The 10168-nt window shown below is 41.2% G+C and overlaps 1 long non-coding RNA gene across 1 annotated transcript; it reads left to right on the top strand.

Annotated features, from left to right (window-relative positions):
• The first annotated feature begins 429 nt into the window (after window positions 1-429).
• On the top strand, window positions 430-5440 carry LOC129204148 (uncharacterized). Its single transcript, XR_008576292.1, has 3 exons — window positions 430-559; window positions 857-1032; window positions 4125-5440. It is a non-coding gene; the product is annotated as an uncharacterized LOC129204148 (long non-coding RNA).
• The last annotated feature ends 4728 nt before the right edge of the window (window positions 5441-10168 follow it).

Genomic DNA, 10168 nt, shown 5'->3' with positions numbered 1-10168 from the left:
CTTCCTGGTTTACTTTGTTTATACTTAGTAGGGCAGACTCTAACGTATATTAAAGTGGTCACACAACATGAGCGCACACATATTAGGAATTCGTGGAAGAATGGAGTGATAGGGGCATATGCTTCCATTAAACACGCGTGCATGCACTGCGCATTTGCAAGTCCTGAAACCAGATTTAGAAGAAGAAATTTTTTCTCTCGTTAGCGAAATGCCAGATTTTTCTCCAATGTGATATCAACTATCACAGACACATGCTCTGATAAGCAATGTAGTAACTTCTTTTTTAATATAACAGTACACGAAATTAATTGTTTAAGGGATAACGAGCAGTCGGGGAGAAGGGAAAGTGGTTGTGAGTGAAAGTTGATGTCGAACCAGCAGAGGGAGCTCCAAAATTTGAAATTTTTTTTTTTTTTTTTTTTTTTTTTGCAGCGAGAAACGTCCTCGGGAGCGGACTGTTGTGAAAAATACTCGTCGGTCACTGAACACGGTGGCTGCTTGCACGGCTTCTTCCCTGGTCCAGGAGTCACAACAGCAAAATAATGTCACATTTCTTTGGGTAGGAGTACTCTCCTGACATGCTTAAAATATAATTTAAAAGGTCTTTGTAGTACCACTGTTTGTTGGAAGAAATAATCGTAGTAGAATTCTAAGATCTTCCACTTATCAAATGATATGCTAAACTCTTTCTTAATATATTACGTCTGCGCTGTTGCCCTTGTTACTGGAATCCATTGCACTTAACAGTAAGCCATGATGAAGAGCCAGACTGTGACATTAAACGCTCTTTTCCAAACTAAGACAGATGATATCTTAACAGAGTGCCTTGGATTGCAACATGTTTTCTTATTTTTAGAATTAGTGCCAGTATGATGGGTGCCAGGACACTGCAGGGACATGGAGCACAGAGTCAGCTGCGGATTGTTTTCGTCGTGATCAGGCTGGCAAACTTGATGTGCCTCCGCAGTCCTCCCTGGCATAGATTGACACAGCCCTGGACCCTTTTGGCATTACACCTTCCTCAGCTTTCAGGTAAGAAACTGTCCTGGCCAAGGAGAAACATTACTGGAAATCATTTCACTGTCGAAATCTCAGTCTGAAAACCAGCACGGTTGTGGAATGAGCTGGTCAAGTGCTCTCCAGATCTCTTTGCTAAATGTGGTCATGGACTGCTTCTACCTTTAATTATTTCTTTGAGCAAAAGGAACTTCAGAAAAATTAAATACGCTCTCAGCACAATCTATTATCCCTGAGAGCTGCACAATTAAAAGTTTCTTGTCAGCAGTGTCCAAGGCAGGGATGGCTTTGGTACCTCTCATCCTTTCCTCAACAAAATGCTTATGCATTAGCATCAGCATTAAGCTGATTAACATTAGCCTAATTGGGAGCAAATCAGGTTTGAGCTGAACGCTCTTCAAAACTCTTTCTTCTTGAGTATTACTGTGAGAGACTTTCTCTCTCTCTCAGTGAAACAGGAAAAAATGTTTTATTCTCATTCTCTTTTACTGATAGCAACACACAAATCTTTCTGAATTATGAACAGTTTTGAGCAGTAAAATAATACCAGTAATTACCAATATCTGCTAAAAAGACCTTTTGGAAATTCCTCTTTCTTCTGTTTCTCTGATCTCTAGAGTGCTATTGCCAACTTCCCTGTATCACATGCATTTACTAATCCCCTTCTTCCAAATTAAGACAATAATAACATGCTTTCTGTAACTGGCCACATCTGCATTTCTTTACTCCTGGTTTCTGAAGAATCTGCCATTCCCCATCTTTTTCCAGTGGCCCGTGAACGTTTTGGCTAAGGAGACTTTACTAACCCTAATGCTTGCCTGCCTTTCAAATGTGTGTCTGGTGGGTGATTAGAACTTCACAGAATTCAGCCACTTTGCTCCCTCCGTCCCTTATCTCACACACCTGGTAGTGACGACAGTCAGCTCATCAGCAAGACTGGTCTTGGACCATGGGATTTGGGGGCAGAATTACCAAAGCTTTTGTCACGCACTGATACTAGGTTTAAATTTAAACTCCATCATCTATCCGTATACAAGCCTTGATTGCTTTTAACATAAGTCAACAGTTTCTTAATCAGCGGGCCTTCACAGCTTTGTTTGCAGTCCCTCCCAACGGGCACTCCTACCTTGTTGGCTGAGCCTGGGTCTCTGTTCAGAACTCAAGATAGCATGGTTACCTTTGAGAATATGAGTAAAATGAAGTGCTTTATTTTAAACACATTGCCCATATATTTAAGTTAAAATTATGTTTCCAAAAGCCTTCGTTATTAAAAGCTGATAAGTGATAGAAATGTTCACTTCAGACCTGTAATTAATTTTAAAAGATGAACTTTAGAAAACATCTGATATAGTTTATTAAGAAATTTCAGGGCTTTAATCTAAACATCATACAGCTGCTTAAAAAAAAAATCCAGATAGAACCTTTATTTTTACTCCTAACATGCTAAAGTTGTAACCATTAACCTAAACAAAGTAAAAACATTTGCTTCTTGAACCTAGGACTCCCAAACTGATATTGCTGATAGACTCTCAGGCCAATTTAATTTTACTTCTTCATCCAAGCTACCACTGTCAGAGCCTCTTAATTGTTCCATCTGAGATGTCTGAACCAGGCAAACAATAAAAGAAATACCTGGTTCCTATTACTGTCACAGAACAGCCACCCTCCCTAAGTTGAGAGTGTTCGTGATGCCAAAAAGCTAATTAGGTCAGTGTGTCAGCTTAAATTGTACAGGAGAATGTTTACTAAATTTAACTGTCTGTTTCTGGATCTGGTACGTCTGTTTGCTAGGATAGAGCAAGAGCAGACACTCTGGGCTTTAAATTAATCAAAACAAGTATACCGAATTGCAAGCAGAAAATGAAGTGGCAGTCAGAATTACAATATTTATCGTATTATCTAAATTATAAGGCCAAGCAACAGCTGAAGAAAGGGATGGCTTTCAGAATGGATATTCTGCAAGCATTTAGATGCCTTCTTCTGGCTGCAATTTGGAGCAACTGCCTAGATTAAATCATCAAATAAGTCCTGTGAAGGAACATTTTTGAAGTGTATGCAACATGAATTTGCAGGCATTAGTTAGGTACCTTCAGCTGTGTCTGAATTATGGGACATGGGAGCACTTTCTAGGTCTTGGGTCTAGGCGCATGCCCCAAAGGCATCTCATCTTGGTCCCGTTTAGACTTTAACATGCACCATCCCTTTTCCTTAGGCCCTATGCTTACTTCCATGGGAAAAATCTGGGTGCACGCCCCAGAAGACAGCTCTGCAAGCTTCTGGCAGGAACTCAGCAGTGAAACCAGGAGAGCGGGATATGCTGTAGAGCATACCTGGCCTGGAGCCTAGATACATCCTCTTTGCAACTGGGATTCACAGCCTGAAGTGGTTTTAGGTTTTTAGGTTACCAATATGTGCACAGGGCACCAGCTCACCTGTCTTCCAAAAGAAGTTATGCACTCTTCTTGCAACATAGGGTTTAGAGTACTTCCTCAGAAAGTGAGATCTTGATTAATAATATTCATCCTTAGGATTATTCTTATTCTTACACAATCACTGACATGTTCACCACTATTTTTTGCTTTAGCGGGACATAAGTTTGGCACTTAACAGTAACTTGCTTTTCCGCCCCAGTTTGGCTGAAGTCCGATGAGCCCATTGAGGAGAAAGTGACCCCACTAGGACCCTTCTGGTTTATATTGTGAGGGGAGGTCATGGGCAATCTGTTTCCTTCACTGCAGCACGTAATATCTTGGGATGTGAAAAGGTTATGCTTTCACTGTTGGCTCAGGTTGCAGAACATTCTGGTGACAAAGCTGGTGATCTTTTGGGGAGAGAACAGAGAAGAGCTTGTGAGAAACAGACTGAAAAGGAAAAGTACCTCACAACTAGCTAAGTTTAGTTTTAAAAGCTTGACAGAATCAGTAATAATAGCAGTTGATATGCTTTTCCTGCCTTAAATGAATGGATTTATTTTCTAGTACTAAAAACTGTATATGGGCTTATTTTTAGATGGCATTGTGCAGTTTATGCTCACTTAATAAGCACTGGGGAGTTGATGTAAAATATGGTTGGGGTAAAAATAGATGTTTTTCTCTATATTCTTTCAGCTTCTTGGAACTGGATGCTTCTTAAAGTGCTGCTGTGAAAGTAAATACTGGCAAAATGAAGAGGACAGCAGATACCATCTCTGTTCCATGTGAGCTAATAACCTGCCAAGGTGGACTCTCTGTTACATTTTCTTCCAAAGTATGTTCCAAAGTATGTTCTTCCAAAGTACTGTGGTGTAGTCTCTCAAGACTTATAATCAAGCAAAAGCTGCTGAAATATCAGCATCCAATATCAACTGCCTAAAAGAGCTGTTGTCACCTAGTGTCACCTATATCGTCACACTCTCTCTTATTAGTCAATACCTGGTGTGCAAGTAGGTACCCTTATCTTCCAGGTGTCTGTGAAACAGAATGGGAACTGATGTTAAGAAAGAAATCAATTTTAACTGTTGTTGTTTAATGTGACTACTAGTAACGTACCCCCAAGACATAGTAACAACATCTACCATTGAACTGTGCAATCTCTGTTTGCCTCCCGTGGCATTTCAGAAATTAACAGTGGGAGCCTCAGTTGATCTATTAGGAGTTTGCAGAGCTAACACCATCAGCAGAACTTGAAAATAAGGCATCTTTCCCATGCCATGGCCTCCCTGAAGAATGCCCCCCCAAAATAATTAAAAAAAAAGAAAAAAAGAAGAAAAAAAAAAAGAAAAAAGAAAAGGCAGCTAAGTAGGAGAACAGACCTACACATAGGCATCTGGATGGGTTTAAAGGCCAGGCCATCAATTAAAGCTCCAGATCAGTTTCCTGTGCTATTCCACCCACAGGTTTGATTGAACAGGGCAAAATAACGACCAAAGATAGATGTAATGGAAATGGTCATGCAACAAATGAAGTGGCAACAACAGCAAAAAATATACTTTCCAAACAAAACTCTGAACCAAGCTTGTATGTTGGCAATACAACTTGGGGAGAGGAGGTTAGAGAAAAACCACCTGTTGGAGAACAGCAGCCCTCTGTTCCTCAGGGCTTGCTCCTGGTTGTCCTGTGGTGCTCAAGCTATGGTCTGCCCAGGCAACTGCAGGCAGCTGCGGCCGCCAGCTGTATCCAAGGAGCTCCCCAGAACGGACCCAGCTCAGCAGCCGTTAAAACAGTACCCTGAAGACATGACTCAGTTGTTGGTCTGCATGCCATCAAGCTCCAGGGAGAATAAGCACTGAATAAAGGGAAGAATAATCTCTTCTCTTTTGACTCACTTTATCCTGTTCTCTCTATTAGATCTCTCTCTTCTCCTGTGATTAATTCTCAACGTGGTATTTTTAATAGTTGTATATTTCATTTGCATTTGATACTTAAAGAGGGAAGAAGGATAAAAGGATGAAACTCCTAGAATTAATGCACATTGACCCCTAACCTTAAACAGTGGTATTACCCTTCTGTAAGTCTATCCTCTGTCAAGTAACTGTACCCAGGAAATAAATATTAGTCTCTTAACAGCTGTCCTGGAGACTACATCCCTATTACTACTCCTCTTGAACCGAGTAAACTAAATAAAGTTAAATGAAGTTATCAGACATGATCTCATATTCAAAGAACCAATGTCACTAAAATAACATTCTAAATTCAACAGTCTAATGTAATTATTAAAGTGGAATGTGGTCTGTTTAGTCCTGTATTGATTTAAGCCACTCTCTCTTAATTTGTAGCAGCAGTGTCACAGCTGGCATTGAGTTAGCCCTGCTGGTATCATTACATCTTGGACAATATTTACAATACAGCAGTGAATAACGTTAATGACCAAAATTTATCATATAGAGATAAGATTTTCAGCAAAGTATTTAAAACTAGCGTTAAAAGGGGACGGCTTGTTCTGATGGGAATAAAAGATGAAAAGCAACAAGAAGCTAGAAAGTGGAACACACTTCTTTTGCCTGTCTAGAAAAAGAAAAAAAGTGACTTCTCATGTTCTTTTCTGTGTAGGCTGATGCTGGGGGCGCGGGGGGGAGTTCTCAGAAAAAGGATTGTGAGATGTGGCAGCATTCTTCCTTTGTCCCTACAATGGCATCCTTCTCCCCACCCTGTGATGTCGAGCCTTCCTGCCTCCTTTGCTCTCCTACCTTTTATTCCTTCTCAGTGGCCCCATTCTTTCTCATTTTCCACTTTCTTCAGTGCTGACCTCACACCACAATCTCTTATTTTTATATAGCTCTTTTCACCAGCACATCTCAGCCTCCCAAAAGCACACATCCTCCCCCACCATGCACACACACGCATATCACCAAGAATGCTCTTTCACTTCTCATCTCTTCTACTGTGAGTTTATATCCATTATATATGAACAGAATGCGTACATATATGTCTATATAAATGACTCTAGATGCAACTTGTGAATGCTGGATCTGAAATGATAAACATATCTTTTTTTAAACATCTCTGTGAAGGCGTGCGTATCCAGGCTTGCCAAAAAGCTGTGCCAAGTATGTTCCACACCAGCCTGGTTAGGCAGTCGCTGAACTAAATGATCGTACTATGAGCAGAGCAGCCGACACACTCGAGTAGCTGAAGCCTGCAGCCTTGCCTCTGTCTGCAGAAAAAAGGCTGGAGGAATAAAGGGACAGAGGTGATAAAAACTGACAAAAGACCCCTTTGAGGAAGGCATTTAAATGCATTTTAGTGGTCGGTAAAGAAAGAAATCTCCTTCCACAGCATAGCTCGTCCCATCCTAACATGGCTGTTTAAAACGGCACCCTGCCTGAGCTGACACACTTCTGACGTGTTCCAAAATGTCAGTCTTGCAGGGCACTAAGAACTAAACCAGGCATTTGGGGCACTGCCCAATTACACCTACAGATACATTTTTAGGTGCAAATTTATTATAACTGTGTCAGCTCTGCTGCATGTGTGTCATGAGTAACACAATATTTGGCACTGCCTCTAGTTCCTGCAGCAATGTTATTGAGAACGCCCTTTTTTATTTTTTAACCAGTAATTTATCGATTCCCCATTGATTTGATAGAGAGAAAAAAAGAGAACAGGGTGGGGAGAGGGGGAAGAAAGCTTTGTAAGTGTGAATTCCCATGCCCAAAAAAGAGAGAAAAAATAGCAAAAGAAATCCCACTGGTAGCACAGTCAATCTGTAAACCTCACTCGTGATTTTTTTCCAGTTGTAAAGCAGTACTGGTTTGCATGCCTTTGGTCTCCTTGTGTAGAGGGGGAAAAAATAAATCTTTTCTTCCTTGATATCGCATGTTCATGTGAAATGTGCGGTTTATTGCTGAAAAGGCTGTGGGGTTTTTTTTAAGTTCCTGTGGTAAATGCGCAGAGGGAAAGCAAAACGAAAGTAACTGCGTCCAGCAGAGGGAGCTCCAAAATCTGAATTTTTTTGTGAGGATGACAGATGGTACTTTTTGAGATAGATGATGTCTGGTAGAATCCTGTTTGTTAACATATAAATCCTTTGATGATTTTCATTCCCTTCTGTTAGGAATTCCTGTCTTTCTCTCTCACAATCCTCAACACTAAAATGAAACCAGAATTTGTCTATGCACGAGGGTTTTTTTGAGGCTGTCCTAACATTCTAAAACAATTTTATATGTTTAAGTTAATTTCAACTGAAATTGTAATGCAGCAGTTGGCATATTTTTTCATAGCATTTATTTAAAATACTTCTGTTCAGCTTTTCCAGAAAAAAAAAAATCATAGCATAGGAATTATTTATGTGCATTTTCCTAAATTTCCACATGCAAATTCTCTCCACGCAGCAAATGAGCAAAGCTTTTTCCATTATATAAAACATGTACCTATAAATGGCCAATAGTTTCATCTTCTGGTCAAATCAAGTCAGCCTGTCCCAGATGAAGCAGATAGATGGCAAACTATGAGAGTTTTAAGCCCTCACCTCTACCATCAGCACCTGTTTTTCCCTCATTGTTCAAATTCATTAAAGAATGGCTGCAGATCCTGATGCCACTTTGGGCCTTGTGATAATATTTAATTACTAGTCTAACAGGTATTCATCTAATTTGAGGTGCGAAGGGTGATGTGCATATGCTATTGCCCTCACAAATGACATCTAGTAAGTATGCTTTATTTGAGTTAACATAAAAAAAAAAAAAAATCACTGCCTTTCTCTTGCTCACAGTACTTAAACCTTTGTCCCTGCGGAGAAGCAGATCCCAGCCTTCACTGGCCCAGTGGCAGAAATGCTGAGAAAGTGAAGTGCGGAAAGCAAAGCCATGCTTAGCTCTTGCTTTTGGCTTCATTTTAAGTTTTTATTTTTTTAAATTTTCCTGAGGCTCAAAAGCCTCAGGAACTTGTAACAAGCCATGTCTAGTGTCCTCAACTTTTATTCTTACAATGAAGACAGAAAACATATGGCATTTTGCTCCTGGTCATGTCATGCCACTAAAATATCCAGTCTACTGGGGCTTTTTCTTTTTCTCTGGCTTGGAGGAGAAAGAGACATAATGGGAGCAAGCTTCAGAGGAATAGCTGTGCAGTTCTTTAGCAGCTGCTCTGTGTGCGCAGGGGGTCCAGATAGTTGTGTGTGGGATGAACGCCTTTCTGAAACAGTGTGGCATTGCCATGGATGTAACTCCTTGTTCTGCCAAAGAATTAATGTCATGATGTACTCCTTCCCAACTCAGCTCCTGCTGCGGCAGCCCCCAGATGCAGGAGAGTGTGTCATCGTTCATTTTGCAGACAAGAAGGCAGTAAACGTTTGTTTGCTGCTGCCTGCTTGATTTCTGCTACTCTGCTCTACAGACGAAAGAGAGCTGGAAGCCATTTGTGCAATTCAGAGCTTCCCGTCACCGTCTCCTGGGTGTGTTGTGGCTGTGTTGGACCTAAATAACCAGAAAGCAGGATCTGGCTCCACAATCTGTTTCGTTCCCTTCTTCTCCTCCTCTTTTTGATCTGTTTCCAAGAGCTTCCTCTGGAGTCAGTGATGATAGCTGGGCACCTTGGATATCTGAAAAGCAAGCCACTAATTTAGGTGCAAAAATAGTGCTTTAGGCTTATTTTTTAAGAAGTTTACTGATGCCTGGGCATGCAAATATTGAAACATTATTTGTCACACTGCAAAGAACAGTTACTAAACAGTTAGGTTCAGATTTATTTGTGCATTTTAAATGTGTTAAAGTTGTGTCACAAACTATTGCTTATAAATATGGTGCTTTGCCGAGTCAGCCCATCTCACAGAGAACAGAGAAGCAAAACTTCTCTCTGATACCTTAGGCTCAAAGCCTGCTCACCTCCCAGCTCCTCTCCCTCTCATGTGGTGCCAAGCAGAGCTGGGAGATCAGATTAATTTCTGGAAATCCTTGCACTCTCAAACCACAGCTGAATTTCCTCTTCAAGTACTTTTCAGCAAAGTTAATTTCAGGGATCAGTTCCTCAAGTTCACTCTGTCTTATGTCATGCCTGCCCAAAGGAATAGTCTCTTTCTTAAAAATCAAGGTGTTCTTAAAATAATTTTTGCTGTAACTTTTCCCTCTCTCCTGCTTCCACCATCCAGAGTCTAACATCTATCAAAGATCAGTGCTAAAAAGCTAAATGTTCATTAAGCACCTGTTTTCTCCTTGTTCCTCTTTTTCAGCAGTTTAGAGCTTCGTGCTTGATTCTTAATTTGCAGCTGTGTAACCTCCAGTACCACTATTCTCCAGCACGCTCTATCTGAAATAGATACTGGGATAAGCTTGTCCTCTGAGCATGAGATCTGAGAGAGAAACAAACAGAAGAAACCCCGCTTTTGATCTGGCTCCTCTTTTACATTCCCACGGCCTGACCTCAGCGTGTGACAAATGCGGGCTTCACGCTTGGCCCACGCACGCAGAATGGGATCCCTGTGTCTCCAAATGCCATCATGCCTCTGTGCACAGCCCCAGCCTGCTCTCCAGCCTCTGGCACCCCCAGTCCCTGCCAGCTTCCGCTGCCCTGGGCAAGATGCTGCCACCGCCCCCGCCTCAGTCTGGTCTGGGTAAACGAGGCAGTGGCTGGAACTAGGGAAATGTTGGGAGACATGGGCTCAGTTTCCTCTGCAAAGGAAAGTGCCTCCATGATTTTAAACAAATCACGTCACCTGTCTTTAGTTCCCTTTCTTATAG

The sequence above is a fragment of the Grus americana genome, chromosome 3, assembly GCF_028858705.1.
Source record: "Grus americana isolate bGruAme1 chromosome 3, bGruAme1.mat, whole genome shotgun sequence".
NCBI classification, from domain to species: Eukaryota; Metazoa; Chordata; class Aves; order Gruiformes; family Gruidae; genus Grus; species Grus americana.
This window is presented reverse-complemented; position numbering and strand designations above follow the sequence as displayed.